Genomic DNA, 18,706 nt, shown 5'->3' with positions numbered 1-18,706 from the left:
CTGACTGGCAGCTTTACTCCTCCCTTGTGACCTTTGAAGAACAAGATTTCCCCAGTTGTGATGACCAGGTGGACTACCTCACCAATGTTATCCTTACTGCTGCAGAATGTTACATTCCTTGCACTTCCTCTTTGCCACATCATGTCCCAGTCTCTTGGTGCACTGAGGCATGCTACAACACAATTCGCGCATGGAGATGTGCTCAACGCATTTTTAACCGCCACCCTATGCTGGAAAACTGAATTCATTATAAACAGGTGCATACGAAGTGTCGTTGAATTCTTCGGGATAGCAAAAGAGCTAGCTCGATTTCATTCACTAGTTCTTTTAACAGTTCCACACCTTCCTCTGTAGTGTGGGCCAACCTCCGACAGCTCTCTGGAACCAAGATCCATTAACCAATTTCCAGCCTGACAGTAGCCGATGATATTATCATGGACCCTATTGCTATCTCCAACATCTTGGGCTACCATTTTGCAGAAGTTTCGAGCTCTTCCCACTATCACCCCACCTTCGTCTATTGGAAACAAGTGGAGGAGGCTCGGGTGATACCCTTCTCTTTTCAGAATCACGAGTGCTACAATGCCGCCTTTACTATGAGGGAGCTAGATAATGCTCTCAGTTCCTCAGTCCTCCATCCCAGGACCAGACGCCATCCAAATTCAGATATTGCTGCACCTCTCTTGCAGGCAAGCATTTTCTGCTTAACATGTACATCCACATCTGGGCTGAGGGCACATTTCCCGGATGCTGACATGAAATCACCGTCATACCCATACCCAAGCCCAGTAAGGACAAAAACCTTCCTTCTAGCTACTGCCACATCTCTCTTACCACCTGCGTTTGCAAGGTGATGGAACATATGATTCATACCTGGCTGGTGTGGTGGCTCAAGTCTCATTCTGCAGTTGACCATCTCGTTATTTTGTCCACCCGTGTCATGAATGGTTTTCTGTTGAAATCCCAGACTGTGGCCATGTTTTTGGATTTGGAGAAGACCTATGACACTTGCTGGAGACTGGTATCCTCTGTACTCTTTACACACAGGGCTTCCGTGGGCACCTGCCCTGTTTTCTTCGGGCATTTTTACAATACCGAGTTTTCAAGGTACATGTGGGTACTGCCTTGTTGGACACCATTATCCAGGAAAATAATGTGCCTTAGGGTTCTGTCCTGAGCGTTGTCCTCTTTGCTATTGCCATTAACCCTATAATGGCCTGTCTCCCACCGTGCATCTCCTGCTCCCTTTTTGTCGATGATTTTGCCATCTACTGCAATTCTTCACGGACCTGTCTCACTGAGCAGCATTTTCAGTGCTGTCTTGATTGTCTTGACTCCTGGAGCATCGGCAATGGCTTTGTCTTTTCCTCTGACAAAACTGTCTGTATGAATTTCTGACGGTGCAAATGGTTTCTCCCACCGTATCTCTGTCTTGGGTCTGTTGCCATTTCGTTTGTTGACACTCTGAAATTCCTGGGGCTCCTGCTCGATAGGAAACACTCTTGGTCCTCCCAAGTATCGCACCTGGCAGCCAGCTGTACGCGGTCCCTCAATTTCCTACGTATCCTCAGTGGTACTTCCTGGGGTGCCTATAGAACCACCCTCCTCCATTTGTAGCAGTCCCTTGTCCATTCGAAACTTGACAATGGGTGCTTTGTTTATGCATCTGCACACCCCATCCCTTTTGCGCCGTCTCAACACTATCGATCATCATGGCATCCGTTTGGTCATGGGCGCCTTTTACAACAGCCCGGTTGAGAGTCTGAATGCTGGAGCTGCTGAACCACCACTGTCCTACCACCGTGACTTTCTCCTCAGCAGGTATGCATGCTGTTTGTGTGCCATGCGTGGCAACCCTTTCTCTGCCTCCGTCTTTGATGGTTACTTTGATTGTTGGTATGGGGCTCGTCCCTCTTCTCTGTTACCTCCTGGAGTCCACCTTTGCTACTTGGTGTGGCGGCTTAATTTCATGCTACCTTCCCAGTGTGTGTGAATCCTTCACACCTTGGCTTCGTGAAGTGGCTCATGTTAACCTTGGCCTTCACTCGCATCCTAAGGACACTACTCCAGCCTCGGTCTATCTCCTTCAGTTTCATGACCTTCGCAGTTCTTGGACTGACCTTGGGGTTGGGTGTGCCTTCGTCATTGCACCCGTGACTCTTGATATCAGCTTCCAGTGCATTACCCAGTATTTACAGCCGAGCTTTTCAACTTGTATCAGGCCTCAGAGTACATCTGGTGACACAGCTTTCCCATTTGTGTCCTCTGCTCAAAGTCTCTGTGTGCTGTACACTGCTCATCCCTTAGTGCAGCGGGTCCAGGAAAACTGTCACTTGCTCATTCTTGGTGGAGCCAGTGTGATGTTTCTATGGGTCCCTGGTCATGTTGGTCTGCCAAGAAACGAGGCTGCTGACGCTGCTGCCAAGGATGCATTCCTCATACCTCAGCCCACAAGTTCCCTCCGATGATTTCTGCATTGCCATCTGTCAGGAGGTGGTGTCCCTTTGTCATTGCCAATTGTCTTCCCTTCACGGGAATAAGCTCCGGTTTATTAAGCCCCTCCCGGTGCCTTGGTTGACCTCCCCCTGGCAGGAGGGCTGGGAGAAGATTATTTTAACTCGGCTTTGTATTGGGCACTGCCTTTTTAGCCATAATCATTTGCTCAATGTCACTACCCTGCCACTTTGTACGCATTGCGCCCAAATTTTAACTGTCCCCCACTTCCTGCTGGAATGCCCTTTTTTAAGAATTTAAATTTCAGCTTGGGTTTGCCATCTGATTTATCAGCAGTTTCAGCGAATGACGCATGGGCTTTCAACTGTTTTTTACTTTTTATCTGCCGAAGCAATATGGCAATGGCCATTTAATTTTTAGTTTTGGACCTCCATTTTTGTATGTTTCTTCTTTTAGCACATTTTCCATGTGCCTGTTTTTAGCTGTCTCCTATTATGTCCATTGGGACTGACGTAGAGTCGTGTCCGTCCTCTGATTGTTTTGTTCTATAGTTTTGACCCCAGTTGTTTTTTGCATCGTAAAACAAGACTAAACAAACTAACTCTGGTTCATCGCAACAGTGGTGAAATCTTTTCTGCCAGGAGAATGATCAGGTCAGGATCTGTTTTTAGGTTTTTTAGTGCAGTCACTTCTTCTGCTGAAAGGTTAATGTTCTTAGGGAGAGACCTGGAGAAGGATGATGAGGTCAGGTTGAAAATTAGAAATTCCTTTAAGGAGACTGGGGGGTGGTTAGGTGTGGGGGTGTAGGACTGAAACTTCTGTGTGGCTGAGGATTTTGGTGGTGAGGTTAACGACAGTGTTCAAAGATTGTTTTGGTTCTGGATTTCTTGGAGTGTTGGTTGAGGGTTTTGGAGGATGTGGTAGGTTGAAAAGGTCAGCAAGGCAGGGTCTGGTTGCTATGAGTGGTTGACAAGGAGTAGCTCTGTGGGTAGGATGGGAGTTGTGTCCCAAGGCAAGAGTAGGATGTCAGCAGGCTGGATAACTTGTGGAGGTTTTGTTTGAAATGTTGTTCTAGTTGATGGAGTGTCAGGATTTCTATTTGGGTGACTGCCGGCCGGTGTGGCTGTGCGGTTCTAGGCGCTTCAGTCTGGAACCGCGTGACCGCTACGGTCGCAGGTTCGAATCCTGCCTTGGGCATGGATGTGTGTGTGATGTCCTTAGGTTAGTTAGGTTTAAGTAGTTCTAAGTTCTAGGGGACTGATGACCACAGATGTTAAGTCCCCTAGTGCTCAGAGCCATTTGAACCATTTTTTTTTCTATTTGGGTGATGAGGTGTAGGTAGTGGGGATTGCATAGTAACTGTTTTGTGAAGGGAGTGGAAGTGGTTCAGGGATTCCTGTGAGTGGAAGTCATTCAGGGCTGCCTGTGCCATGGAGACATGTTTTTGTAGAACAAGGTTTGGGACAAAGGGACTGGTGGAATATGAAAAGGTGAAAGTCTTTGTGGAAGGAGGGATGGGATCCAGAAGTAAGGTGGTTTGTGGTTAGGCCATAGGGGGGGGGGGGGGGGGGAGATTCCATGGCTTAGGCAGCATTTAAGGAGCAGGATATGGGGCAGGGTTTTTGCTTTGGCTAAGGAAACTTTCTGAACTGGTGCAGATAAAAGATAAGTAGAGGAATGAGAGGAATTGTTCATTGTGGAGGAAGGGGGGGGGGGGGTGACGGAGATGGCACTGGGGAAAGAAGTTGGCGAATAAAGTGGCGAGTAAAGGTGTCAGTTTCTCATAGCGGGAGTTGGATAACATTGTTGGGTGTAAAGAGTGAAAGGAGTTGTGTTGAGAGCAGGGGGTAGTATTGTGACTAAGGTACATCTGATCGCACATGATATATAGTCAGTCACACGAATTAAATTTGATTGCCCTCCTATGGCAACCTCTTCAAGGGCCACGCTGAGGAAACATTCCTAGCTGCCCAAAATGCCAAACCCCTGGTCTGGTTCAGGTTTATTGATGACATCTTTATAATCTGGACCCAATGCCGGGACACCTAATTCACAAAGAGATCTCCCATGCCATATCCTCACGTACACCTGATCCTCGTGGTCCTCACATCCATATCAGGCACCAATCAGAAAGAAACAACCCCCCCACCCCCACCCCACCTACCCATTACCAACCAGAACTGGAATGACTGAACCATGTCCTTTGACAGGGATTTGATTATCTATCATCACAGAAGTGTGAGGTGTGGATTTAAGCACATTCACATATAACTGTATTTTGTGTGGCAAAGTCTGAAGCATTCTGGCATTCAGAGAGGTGTTACAGTCAGGGCAATACCATCTTGTTTCCTTCCTGCTTGCTTTGCCAGTTTTGTCTGGTCCAAACCAACCTTGTACACCCTTGTTGGTTGTTGCTTCTTCTCAGTTGCAGCAATTTTCTCAGGAAGTGTCGTTCTACAAGCCTATTGCTGATGGTTGCACTAGGGGCAGTTTCTTTAGCCACAATTGAGCCTTTCTGGAAGAGTCCTTCGCCAATGTGGCACAAAAAGGTAGAAAAGACAGTTTTTCTTCTCATTAGGGTTTCTAGTCTCAAGATACAGAGCAAAAGCATTCATTCATTGCAGCATTTATGAGCAAGTGAGAAAACAGTTTTTCCACCACTTCATTTGTTTCCTCTAGAAAGGATAATAGGAGATCATCTGATCACTTCTATCAACCCGTTTTGTTCGTATTATGATCAAGAATAGCATCAGGTTTCGACTTGATCTTAACACCATCCTTCGTACAAACAGAAATTTTAGAGGATGTCATTTTGTGTTTAGAGGAAAGGCATAAGACATCCCTAATGTCCTTCCACTTCAAACAAAGCAGGTGGTTTCTCCTCATTGACACAGACTGATTCCTTAGGAGTTTCTTCAAAACATTATTTTCTTTTGGCAGTTCCTTTCGATTAGCCATACATGTGCATACAGCTTTTGTTTTATTTTTCCATAAAAAATCAAAAACTGCTGGCAAATTATAAAATCTGTCCATATAAACAGTGTGACCTTTACCCAAATAATCGGCAAGCAACCTCTGAAAGAGTGGTGTTATGGAATTGTCTTTCGATCCTTTACCATTGTATACTTCAAATCCCAGAATGTAACCATTCCTAGAATCACAAACAGTAAACATTTTTATTCCATACGTGTCTGGTTTATTTTTTATGTAGCCACAAAAGACCACTCACTCACGAAATCCATGCATGCCTTCATCGGTTATGAGGTTTTCATAGGGATAAAATGATTTCTTACATTCCCATAATAGATGATTGAGAGCTGGTCTGATTTTATGCATAGCATCATGCATTGGTTGACCTCCGGGAATCTAGGTACAATTGTCATTCAAATGTAAATTTGAAAGTATGGCCTTGAACTTATTTCTGCTAATTATAGATCCTGGGAAAGGGGTTGAAATAAAACTATTGACAGACCAGTAGCCTCCCAATTTTGGCTTCTTCACAAGGCAAATATGAATAATTATGGCGAAAAACAAATTTCGTGAAGCTTCACTCCAACCCACGATGCCAAACACTATGTGGCTTTAGTTTGGAGCCTGATTTCAGTTTATCATAAACACTCTTTGCCTACCTCTTCATTTCTGATTTTGTGCGTTTCATCATAGAATGTGGAAAGAAAATAGAAAACACGTTAAGTGGAGTGGATCTTTCGTCAACTGCAGCTCTTACTCCAGTTATGTAAGAGAACTGTGGCAAAGGAGAGACTAGGTCTTCGAATCTCCAACCTAAATCAGTATCTGTTGATTTCGTTTGTGAAGACCGCTACCTCTTCCGTGATGGTGCAGAAGATTGTGTTGCAGCAGAACAACATTGTCGCTTGGAAGTTGTTTGAACAGCGGCATATTTATCATCAGATACATCTGTAAAGAAGAAAAGAAAGACGAGATGAAGACAAATAAAACATAACTTACTTGTAATTGCAGTGCCAGTACTGAAGCAGCAGCCCTAAAGATGACAAGTTGTATCAGTCTGTAGCTTACCTGAATTTGAATCTTCTTCAGACTGTTCCCACTCAGATATTTCTCCCTCCGATCCAGAATCAATCAATTCTTTTTCCAGTGCCTCTAAAATTTCTTGATGACCCAATAAACGTGACTTGTTGGTAGCAGGATCACAAACAATGATATAACCTAACGAAACCGCGTGCAAATATGACAATGTTAGCACACACAGGCTCAGTCAGACACGACAGCAGTGCTAAAGTTCGTTACTGCTTCTTTCCAAGTAGTGCTAGAGCCTGACAAGAGGGCAGCACCAGTCAAGGGACAGCCAGCCAGACGCGTATACAATGTTATCACTTGTAATGAGTCGTTTTCGAGTGACAGGAGGCTTGCATGACGTGAAACATTGCGACCCAAACTACACTCTGGCATGGTCCATTGAGCTCAGTCCTGTGGCCCGAGCTACACTTAGGCTTGGTCGCCAAAGTGTTAAGGCAAATGCTAGGATTTTTCCTTCAAAAGGACATGGCTGGCCACTTTCCTTCTCCATCCTTTCCTAATCTGACCTTGTGCTCTGTCTTTAATGACCACATTGTTGATAGGACGTTAAACAGTAACCTCCTCCTCCTCCTCCTCCTCCCTCTCCCCCCTCTAATCCTATAGTGAACCAGAGTTGAGGTGATGTAAAAATTTATCTTCTCCGTGAGGCCACACTATGAAAGTATCGTACATGTACCTCCAAGTATCGCACTCGTACCCCCTAAAAAGTCATCCATAAAAAGCTTGTCTACCAGGGCAGACAGAGGACTACTCGTGGTGATGCCTTTAGTATTTTCAAAATATTTATTGTTGAACATAAAATGGGTTGGGGGAAGTGTGTCGAAACAGAGCAGTGACGTCCACATGAAATTTATTACCAATTAGTGCCAGAGAATCTGTGAGGGAGACGTATGTAAAAAGAGATACTGCATAAAGCTGACTAAGTAGTCCAAACTATTCAGACAGAGAACCCTCAGTCCGTTGATAAAATCAGCTGAGTTTTGTATATGATGTGAGCATTTGTCCACCAGTGGACTCAGCAAGATAGCAAGGTGTTGTCTAAATCATATGTGGGTGCACCAGTGCTGCGTATTATTGGCTGTAAAGGAAGGCCTTCTTTATTAACTTCAGGAAGGCTGTAAAGTTGTGATGGTACACAACCATTTGTACTTATTGTCTTGATGGTCTGATGGGAAGAATTTAGGAGTGGCACACATCCTATACAACTGTAATCAGTCTTTCTATATGTAGAATCACTTAGTAGACCATGCACCTCATTAGCATACAACCTAAGAGGTAACACTACTTTTCAATTACTTTTATCGGTCTTCAATACCAATATGTCAGGATGCTCTCAGAGATTTTGTAGTGCAGCCCTTTCTGCAGAGATTAAGTTACTTTGTTGAGGAGGAGTTTACCAAAGAGAATGGCTCTTCTTCTGTTCTTATTTCTTTTGCTGTATCCAAAGGAAAGAGTTGTATGGCTTCTTCAACACAACTTACGAAACTTAGAAAGAGATGGTGCTTTATGTGTTGGTGCAAAATTGAGTCCTTTGCCTAAAATAGACATCATCACATCATTTATATTTTTCTTCATGAAGTTAGCAATGGACTGTTGTGCAGTTGTTGTCAACACAAGGCAAACAGGTTTTGACATCTGCTGAGAACTTTCATCCCAGTGGATCCAGTCAGACTTGGCCGAAGTCACTCCATCAACCCAATTCCATGATACAAGTGAGAGATGTGCTGCAACCTTCAGATGTATGTGGAACAAACGTGATAAAATCAGTCTCTGAGGCGATACTCGCTAAAATCCAGAATCTAAAATCAGTTCCTAGCAAAAGTTGTTCTTGACTGTTGTGGTTGCCTCCTTGTCAATCTAATATGAATCTCACTGCAACTGTGAGCAGAACACGTATATGAATCCTCTAAAACCACATCACCTACCTAATTGGGATCCTGGCTAATGCACGATGGTTATTTCTTTGTAGATAGTTTTTTTGAGGCTGGAAAAGCTCATCACTCTTGCTTCATTTTCACACCTGAAATATTTTTAGAACATTCCAATTTCATGTACAAAGTGCCTCGAGAAATACAGTTAAAAGAAAGGAAAGAAAAGAAGTATGCACAAGATCATTCTAGTTTTATACAAAGTCATTAAGTGGGCTTCTCCATACGATATTATCTAATGGAGTTTGTGGTATCTAAATGTACCTACCCCTTCTTTCATGTACAATCGAAACATATCATTCATATTACATGCACATGGATGACTATGCGAGTATGTTTACAAGTAATGTGCAGACGTGGAACGGATGGGATGATGTAGGTTGTCACTTATCATTGTGTAGAAATTGGATAGTGCAGTGGATTTAGAGCATTTAGGGGGGTGCAGCCTATTGTACATGTTTTACAGGCGCGATGTATATGTAATCAACATGTAGACTAACCTATGATAACCTCTTAACTTTGAGTGGCACATACACCCTACATCCTCAGTTATTCGTTGGGTGTATCCCAGTCTCTGTCTGCCTGTACATTTTTTCTTTCTAGAGCTCTTTCTAGTACCATGGAGGTTATCCCCTGATGTCTTAACATGTGTCCAATCATCCTGTTCCTTCTTCTCGTCAGTGTTTTCCATATGTTTGTTTCTTTGTGCCGATTCTGTGAGAACTTCATCATTCTTTAACTTATCAATCCACCTAATTTTCAACGTTCTTATATAGCACTTAAGTTGTAATCTGTTCCAGTTTTCACACTGGCTGTAATTTAATACCATTACAGTGCTGTGATCCATACATACATTCTCAGAAATTTCTTCCTCAAGTCAAGTCCTATGTTCGATACCTGTAGACTTACCTTGGCCAGGAATACCCTCTTTGCCTGTGCTAGTCTGCTTTTCCTCTGTGTTTTGTCCATCATGTCTCCCCCCCCCCCCCCCCCCCCCCCCCCCCGTTCCACCATTTCTGACGTTAAGTTTCTCGCTATTCTTGTTTCCGCTACTGCTCATTACTTTGGTCTTTTTCTGTTTTACTATCAATCCATATTCTGTACTCATCAGGCTGTTCATTCCATTCAGCATACCCTGTAATTCTTAGTTTTCATTGAGGATAGCAATGTTATCAGAAAAATTATCAATAATGTCCTTTCATGATGAGTCTTAATCCCACTCTTGAACCTCCTATTATTTCTGTCATTGCTTCTTTGATTTACAGGTTGAACAATAGGGGCGAAACACTGCGTCTCTGTCTTATACTCCTTTTATTTTGAACACTTTGTTTTTGGATTTTCAATCTCATTGTGCTTAACCTATCATGATTCTGGTTGATCAAGCAAAAAAGGACAAACAGTGCAACATCTTTGGGAAAAAGTGCCTTCATTGTGTGTGTTTCTAACAAAAAGAAATTTTGTAATGGTTGGTTGTTGTATTATCAAAAAATTAATTAATTATTACAAACTAATAAACCAAAAATTATTAAATTCTGGATTTCTGTCATTTAAAATATAAGCTATTGAATTATATTTAAAAAAATACATAAATTCCAGATCGGTGGTTATTTCATAACATAGCATTAAATGTGAAGGACCCTCAGCTGCTGCACAGGTGCACACAGTGTGGTGAAACTCTTTAGCAGTGTGCGGGAAGATCAGACTTGCTTCCCCTCACCACAGAGAGAGTGGGGATCATGCACAGAAGTGACGGAACACTCCAACAGCTTCCAAAATTAATGTTTCGCTCTGCAGTTGAGTGCACACAGATTTGAAACTCCTGTCAGATTAGAATTAATTGGGCCTTAACAACTCCTTGGTTGACTGAGCTATCTGGGCACAATTCGCATCCCACCCTCACAGCATATCTGCAACTAGTTTGGAAGGAAAGAAAGAGGAATTGGTGGAAGTAAAGCTGTGAGAGTGGCTCATGAGTCGTGTCTGGATAACTCGGTTTGTAGAGGATTTGACTGTGAGAGGCAAAGATTTTGGCTTGAAGTCCCAGTCCAGCACACAATTTCAATCTGCCATGACACGTCAAAGCCAATAATCTTGGTACTTCGTGTGAGAGTAAAGTCTTGAGAATTAACTTCTGGCAGGTGCTATGGTACAGGGGGTCTGAGCATATTCTGTTGCGGTATAGTGCTTGGGGAGAGTCAGAAGCCACTTGGAAGCTGATAATCGCTTTCATTAGATCCAGTAGTTTGTAATATGTCTCAGGTTCACATCAGTTAGTGATGGAAGGTGCTGCTGCTGCTGCTGCTGCTGCACTTAGCGTGATTTTGCATGGTTGACAGTCTCGATTGTGGCCGACTGACATCAGGACTGATGCAGCAGGCTGACAGCTCACAGTGTGTGACACACTGAGCGACAGCCCATCTGTGAAAAGTGATGGGTTTAGACAGCCAGGTAGTGAACCCAACACAGTTGGTTGGCTGGTGGCATCTGGTGATGCCAAGTGCCTAGTAGCTTGGTGGCTAAGAGGGCCTCAGCTTAACTCTCTGCCTATCAGGTGGCAGCTGAACACCCTTGGCAGGCAACCTCACAGCAGAGGTCAACTCTGACACTTGGTGACTTAATGACTTCCTACTTTGATGTATGTCTAGTCTGGCTGGACGACCAGTATTTGTGTCCATATGGGTTTATTGTGCTGTTGCGGCTGCAGGAGTCATGGTTGCCATACGCCCAAGTATCCTTGGTCACTGTAACTGTTGGGGCACTGACCAGCAGGCAGATGATAATGCCACGTGGGTGCAACACTGTGTCAACATATAGCCGTAAGTGGCCCGAGTTTTGGCATTGGGCCTGCACAATACTAGGCAGGTGTACCAGTTTCTTTGGCTCTTCAGTGTATGTTACTGTTCCTACGCAGATTGTTGAACTACACATTCAGAAGAAAAATGGGAACTTGAAAGAGTACCTGTTTCAGGCAAACTCTCTATGATTAGAAATTCAACATATCTGAAAGTGCCGGCAGTATTCTCACTCACAACACACCATACACAATTGTGCATTCAAAGGGCTACTTTAATGGCAGAAAGACATCCCAAGCAAAGAGGTTGCAAGCAGTGATCTAGTTTGGACTAGAGTAACGCCAAAGAGGTTGGAAGGGTGAGACACATACATGTGCACCACCAGCACAAAAACATACATATATTAAACATGTTGTATCTCAGAAACTATTCGGAATAGGGCATATGTCCATATGAAGTTTCTTGCTTCAAATGAGTGTTACTGTCATATACCTGAATATTGACCGTTCCTTCTGGGACTCCCTGTACTGTTGCAGCATTGACATGTGTTTTGCTTCATCAGCACTCTACTGCAGTTTACAACTACCTCACTATATAACAGAACAAACAAAGAGTATGATGCAGAAATGAAAAAGAAAAAAAAAAAAAAAAAAAAAAAAAAGCTGCACACACAATCCAATTCTGTGGTTGTCAAACCATATAACTGCTAGCATGGGCCTTTGGAGAACTATTTCATTTATAATTCACATATCAGCACTATTTACAACAAACTGTGCATTCAGTTGCCTACAGTGTACATTCTCCTAAACTTCCCTGACGTACTCAGCCTTCCACATCTCAACCGGGCATTCGGAGCATTCGTCCTACACTACCTGTCGTAATTCCTTGTTTCCGGGAATATCCAGCATAGTGTGTTATGTGATTCGGTGCATGAGGCCACATGACCTGGTAGGTTACACTGTGTGCACTCAACCTGTTCCCTGAACTCATCCCTTGGCCACTTCCCAGATACCACAATTGAATCTGTACATGGCATAATGAAAAATAGGACAGCAGTTGAAGGACGAACACAGCTACTGCAAATATTGAACCATCATTGCAGGCTCTTTCCCACATCTGACCCGACTTGTAGAGGGTGTAGGTGACCCTGGTGGAAGATATGGGTCAGGATCAGCCAGAAGCTGTATAATCCCTTTGTTACACATATTAGTTTGTAGTAAAACTCAGGCCCACATGAGGCAGAGCTGGAAGGCAGGCGTCTACTATGACTACTGCTACACTTAGTGTGGCCCAGGTGTGGCGCGGTGTCAGGACTGATGGAGCTGGCTGACACCATCTGCTGCGTGCGGGACACTGAGTCCAGCTTAGCTGTAGCAAGTGACTGCCAAAGATACCGAGGGAGTGGACCCTGGACAAGTGGCCAGCTGGCTGTAACTGGTGTTGGCAAGTGGCTCAGTGGCTTGGTGGTTAGGAGGACCTCAGTTCAACCTTAGGTTCATCAGGTGGCAGCTAAAAATCTTTGGCAGGTGGTCCTGTCAGGAGGGTGGCACAGTGGGGGGAACCTTGCAACAGGGACTGACCCTAAGACAGTTGGCCAGCCCATATTTATTTGTGCTGAAATGGATTTGTAGTCGTGTTACACTTGCAGAAGTCATGTACACCACATGCAAAAGTGTTCCTGGTTACAGTAGCCATCGGAGCACTGATTGACAGTTGTATGGTGACACTTGGCAAGTTCCATGGTGTAATGCTGTGGCAATGTATAGCTGTAAGTGGCTCACTTTAAAGCTGCAAGCCCATCTGCCTAGGCTTGGGTTGTTGCCTTGGGGTGCTGAAATTTGAAAATTGTTGAGATACAGAAATGGATGTGCGTTCTACATTTCATCAGGAACCCAAAGTGACTTGCAAATTGTTCAGTAAATTACAAAAGTGGTTCAAAATATTGCCCTCGCAATTAATTTGAGCACATACACTGTCTAGTCATATTAATGTGACCACCTGTGGAAAGCCTGAAAAACCACATTTTGCAGTGTGGACCACTAAGAGACATGCAGGAGAGAGTCAGTGAAGTTCTGGAAGGTACCAACAGGGATGTTGAGCCATGCCGACTCCAGTGCTGTGGCCATTTGCCCTAGGTTAGTCAGTTTAGGATCCATGGTGGGAACAGCCCAGTCGAGGTAGTCCCACAGATTCTCAGTTGGGTTTAAATCTTGGGAGTTAAGTGGCCAGGGGAGTGCAGTAAACCAATCCTGGTTCTCTTCGAACTATGCACTTGCACTGAGAGTTGTGTAACACATTGCCTTCCTCTGCTAGTAGCTGCCGTCGTGCCGAGGAAAAACAAACTGCATGTAGAGGTGGACATGGTTCCCAAGGATAGATGCTTACTTGTGTTGATCCATTGTGTCTTCCAGAATTACGAAACCACCCACAAAAACATTCTCAGGCCATTTTTACCTCTCTCCTACAGCCTGGACCCTTCCAACAGTTGTTGCAGGGTGTTTGCTTCCAGATGTTTCGCTCCGATGGGGCATAAAACGTGACTCACCTTCATCGCCAATGAACAGCAGTCAGCATAGGTGCATGTACCAGGCGCCTGCTGTGGAGGCCCATACAAAGCAAGATTCGCTAAACTGTCATTGGGGAGACATTATTGGTAGCCCCGTGGTTCATCTGGGCAGTCAGTTGTTCAACAGTTGCACATGTATTCGGCTGCACAAATCTCTGTAGCCGTTTTTTGCCCCTCTCATCTATGGCCATTGGTGCACCACAGGTTCCTTGGCATCAGTTTTCATATTTGCAATTTTGCCATGCAGGGAATACTTTAATCGAGTGACATGTGAACAGTTTACAAACTTCACCATTTCAAAAATGCTTCCACCCTTGACCCAAAATCCAATGATCATGCACTTTTGGAAGTCAGAAAAATCACTCTGCTTCTCCGTTACAACAATGAATGCACTGTTTTCCATGTCCCTCCCCCCAACATGTTTTGTATATCCTCCACTGCTGGCACTGTCACCTGCCATCTGTAGGTGGTTATTGCGCTTTGATGTCGAACTTAGGTGGTGGTCACATTGCTGTTACTAGACAGTGTATTAGTATACCTGATTGTCAAATAATTTCAGGTATTTACCAGTAATTCCTTTCCTGCATGTATTTATTTGTAAAGTCTTCCTTAGTTGTTATAATGGTAGAACATTATCAGGTTCTCTTTACTATCCCACAAATGCTGTGGCCACAGAGCCACAGAATCGGCGTACTCTACCAATAAAATTAATCTGTTGGGACAAATACCATCGACATGATGTTCTCCCTTCCCTCCCAACTCTGCCCGTCAAGAGTTTAATGCAACTATTTTGTGTTACCTGACAAACCACCAATGGCACCACATTCAGTACAATAAGCAAAACATTTCTTAGAAACAGTAGATTGTTCAATCCAGTAGACAACTGATAAGCCTAGTAATGTTGTCAGTGGTTATCCTAGCCTGTAACACTGTACCTGTACCTGTACCTATACCTGTGTCTGTGATTTACGATCATATGTGAACTTGGAAACATGTTAGTGACTTTGGATGCCACCATTTTAAAATTTTGACTCCCATAGTATCTAAACCTTGCATTTCTGGACAAAAGTTCTCCACTTGAAAAGTGTTGAATTTGTCAACTGGTACAAGATACTAAATATGGTCATTGTTGATTTGATGCACATTGCATGTATATAGAATATTATACCACACCATTATAATAGTGAGACAGTTGCAGAAAAAAATGTTTTCTCTCTTTTTAAAGTTTCTGTTCTGTGATTGCCATAAAATATTTTTCTGATCTTATGTGATCATACAGTCCAGATATGCGTCTCATGTGTTGCTGTTTCTCTCTCCCACCCACAAAGAACACTGACTTTTAACATTGCAAATAAACATTTTTGTTTTCTAACATTTGTTGAATATGACAGTGGATAATGTTTATATTTTTACCAGAAAAACTTGATGAATTATTATGTCCGATTTATAAAAAGAGGCAAATAAGTGGTTATTCCATCATCTTTCGGGTGCGCATCTGGGATAGTATTTCTTCTTCCAATATTTCAGCTTATAACCTTACAGCCATGTTCAAGATGAGTTGTTGCAGAATTTAAATCAGATGACACAATGCTATCGAGTAAACGTGCATTGTGTCGGAGATAACTGGCTGCAACAAGATTGTCTTACATAAAACTTCGTGTCAAATAGTAAAACAAAGCAAGTGCAGAGTCAGCAAATCCACACTCCGTCTTCAGGCCACAAGTGGCCCAACGGGATCATCCGACAGCAATGTCATCCTCAGCTGAGAATGTGGATATGAGGGGCATACTGCTCTCCCAGTCTTTACGGTTTTTACCAGAGCCACTACTGTTTGGTCAAGTAGCTCCTCAATTGGCATCACAATGCTGAAAAATGGCAACAGCGCATGGCGGCCTGGATGGTCACCCATCCAAGTGCCGGCCACGTCCGACAGTGCTTGACTTCGGTGATCTGATGGGAACTGGTGTATCCACTGTGGCAAGGCCATTGTCATCTGCAAATCTACAGTGCTTGCAAATTATGTGATTTATTATTAAAATGTATGAATTGTTTTGAAATGCCAGGTAGTGAAGATTCAGAACAATTATTTCTCTGAGAGTGCAGTTGTGAAATGAGTAGTTTTCATGAAGATTCCTCGATCACCGAATTCCTGTAAGACAAGGCTTTGACCAGTATCTTGACTTTCCCATAATCCATGGAGTGATCACTGGAAATACAGTGTTCAGTGACTGCAGATTTCTATGGCTGTAGAAGATGGGTGTGTTGCTGATGTTCAATGCACTGTTCTTGAACAGTGTGCATTGTTTGCCCTATGTACCTCGTGGCACCCTCCCAAGGAGTTTCATGTATACCCACTTTTCATAAAAGCAGGTCATCTTTCACAGATACTACAAAGACTGCCATCTTGTCCGATGGGAAGAATATCACCTTCATTTTATATTTCTTCATTGTTTTTCCAAAATTTGACAGAACATTTCCGACATAGGGTAGAAAGGCTGTGGACTTTACATCTCTTTCCTCTTGCTGTTCTTGCAGATGGTCTGTTATTTTTGTTTGCAGAGCTCTCTTAATATGATATTTTGTGTATGCGTTTTTACTGAAGAACTCATACAGTTGTTCAGTTAGACTGTCAGGGACACACTCTATATGGACCCTTTGTGCTAAAGTTTTAAGGATGGTTATAGTTTGCTAGGGATGGTGGCAACTATACGCCTGAAAGTATTAATCAGTCTGGGTGGGCTTGCAGTACAGACAGTGCCCTAAAAGCTGAACTAATACAGCCAAAAATGGTAGACTGCCATTCATTTCCCATTCCGTGTTAAATGTGACATTTTCACGAATGGCGTTAAGATGTTCAAGAAACTCCGCCAATTTGTCCTCCCATGGGACCAAAGTAAGAATGTGTCATTTCTCAGTCTTACACTATGTTGTGTCCTCTAGTATGTTGTTGTACAACATCTTTCTGCAGACATTTCTTGGAAGCAAAAAGCGTTGACTGCCATTTGTGCAAAGTTTTGGAATATTGCTATTTTCTGTTGCTGGAAGTCAGTGTTAAGTGCACTACCTCCATGGATTTCATGTTAACATAAGAAACTAAGACACCTAAATTCTTCCTTTCCTACACCATTTTGCACATTTTCTCAAAAACGGCACACTTCTGTGCAAAATAATATTTTTTGAATATCTGAGTTTTGCGTTATGTAGTGTTGTATACTGTGTGCCGATTATTAATACCAAAAAGCAATGAACACATCATCATCATCTTATGTTCTCTTCCATTCCCTGTAATGTAATTGGTTGTTCAGATACAACCAGATGGTTGTGCAAGCTGGCGAATAATCTGTGAATGCTCATCCACTTGTGTTTCCTTCTATTTGCTCCAATGTAAAGAGGACTTTACTAGATCCTATTCCCATTCCATAGTCTGATCTTGTCTTCATGATCCCTTAGGGAGTGATGCATATGGGGTTGTAGTATATTCCTACAGGGTTATCCCAAAAGTTTTTAGCAGAAATTCAGAAATTTGTTTTTATTTGCAATATTGCTGTTACACGTTTCAAAATACTCTCCACAAGCACTTATACAAAGTCTGTTCAAAAACTTCCGGAACATTCGTTATTTCACACCAATGGTGTGTTGGAGCAAAATGCGGTTGGTATCCCTGGACACTCCTGTGTTTAATGTGTAACTGTCTGGAGTTTGTGTTGTATGCCCGTTAGTTATTGTTCGGTGCTGTATTGAGTAGCACACCATATGATGCAAGAGGTTTACGGTAAAGAGTGCTTAAACTGTACTCGGTGTTATGAATGTTTTACATTGTTTAAAATTGGCTGACAGAAGTTAAAAATGACCTTTGTTGAGAATGCTCTTCAACATCTACAGATGATGATCATGTCTGAAACGTCAGCGAAATTGTGTGTACCAGTTGAAGACTGACTGTCCGAGAGATTGCAGAACAACATTTTAGTAGGATTTGGTAATGAAATGAAATGTTGACACAGCCTCTTGGAATGCATCATGTTGCCGCCAAGTTCGTCCCAGAGCTCATGAGTCAAGACGAGAAAGGCCTTCGCCTCACAGACTGTGAAGAGCTTTTGGGTTGTGCAGATAAAGACATGTTCCTTAAGAGAATCATAACTGGTGATGAAATGTCGGTCTATGGTTATGATGTTGATATCAAGGTTCAATCTTCACAATGCGTTAGGACAAGTTCTCCAAGACCAAGTCAGGTCAGATCAAATGTCAAAGCTATGCGGATAGTTTCCTTTGACTTTGAATGATTAGTTCACCCTGAATTCATGTCACAGGGACAAACTGTTAATCGCTGGTACTATCAGCATCTGTTGCGATGCCTGCGAGAAAATGTGAGAAGGAAATGGCCTGAAATGTGGCAAGACAATTCACGATAATGCACCCACACATTCATTCATCCATGTTGGTGCATGACTATTGCACAAAAAAAATGAAGTCACTGTGCTGCCTCATCCTCCATACTCTCCAGGCCTAGCCACTGCAGACTTTTCTGTTTACAAAGTTGAAAACCCCATTCAAAGGATGAAGATTTGCAATGATAGACGAGGTAAAAGAAAATTCACAGACAACACTTTGCGCAATCCAGCAAGAGGTGTACTGAGACTTCTCCCGGAAATGGAAATGGTGCTGGGAGTGTTGTATCAATTGTGAAGGAGAGTATTTTGAAGGATACCATGCATAATAAGTAAAAGTTAAGTGTAGAAAAATTTTGTGGACAAAGTTCTCAAGTTTTTTGAACAAATGTAAATTTTTTCCATCCTTCGAAACCACTTCAAAACTGGCTCAGTCTAATATTCTTTATTGACTCCTTAGAGAAGTCATTTAGGGCACTGTTGTATGAATTACAAGGGCAGTTCAATAAGTAATGCAACACA

At 42.9% G+C, this 18,706-nt stretch overlaps 1 protein-coding gene and 1 pseudogene across 7 annotated transcripts in view; one reads left to right on the top strand and one right to left on the bottom strand.

Annotated features, from left to right (window-relative positions):
- The window catches only part of LOC124555723 (membrane-associated tyrosine- and threonine-specific cdc2-inhibitory kinase), a 177,025-nt gene that overhangs the window by 42,797 nt on the left and 115,522 nt on the right, over positions 1–18,706 (top strand). The gene's annotated exons all lie outside the window — the stretch shown is intronic.
- On the bottom strand, positions 15,673–15,790 carry LOC124557357 (annotated as a pseudogene).

This window comes from Schistocerca americana, chromosome X (assembly GCF_021461395.2).
Source record: "Schistocerca americana isolate TAMUIC-IGC-003095 chromosome X, iqSchAmer2.1, whole genome shotgun sequence".
Lineage (NCBI taxonomy): Eukaryota > Metazoa > Arthropoda > Insecta > Orthoptera > Acrididae > Schistocerca > Schistocerca americana.
Note: the sequence above shows the minus strand (reverse complement) of the source record. Positions and strands in the feature narration are given on the sequence as shown.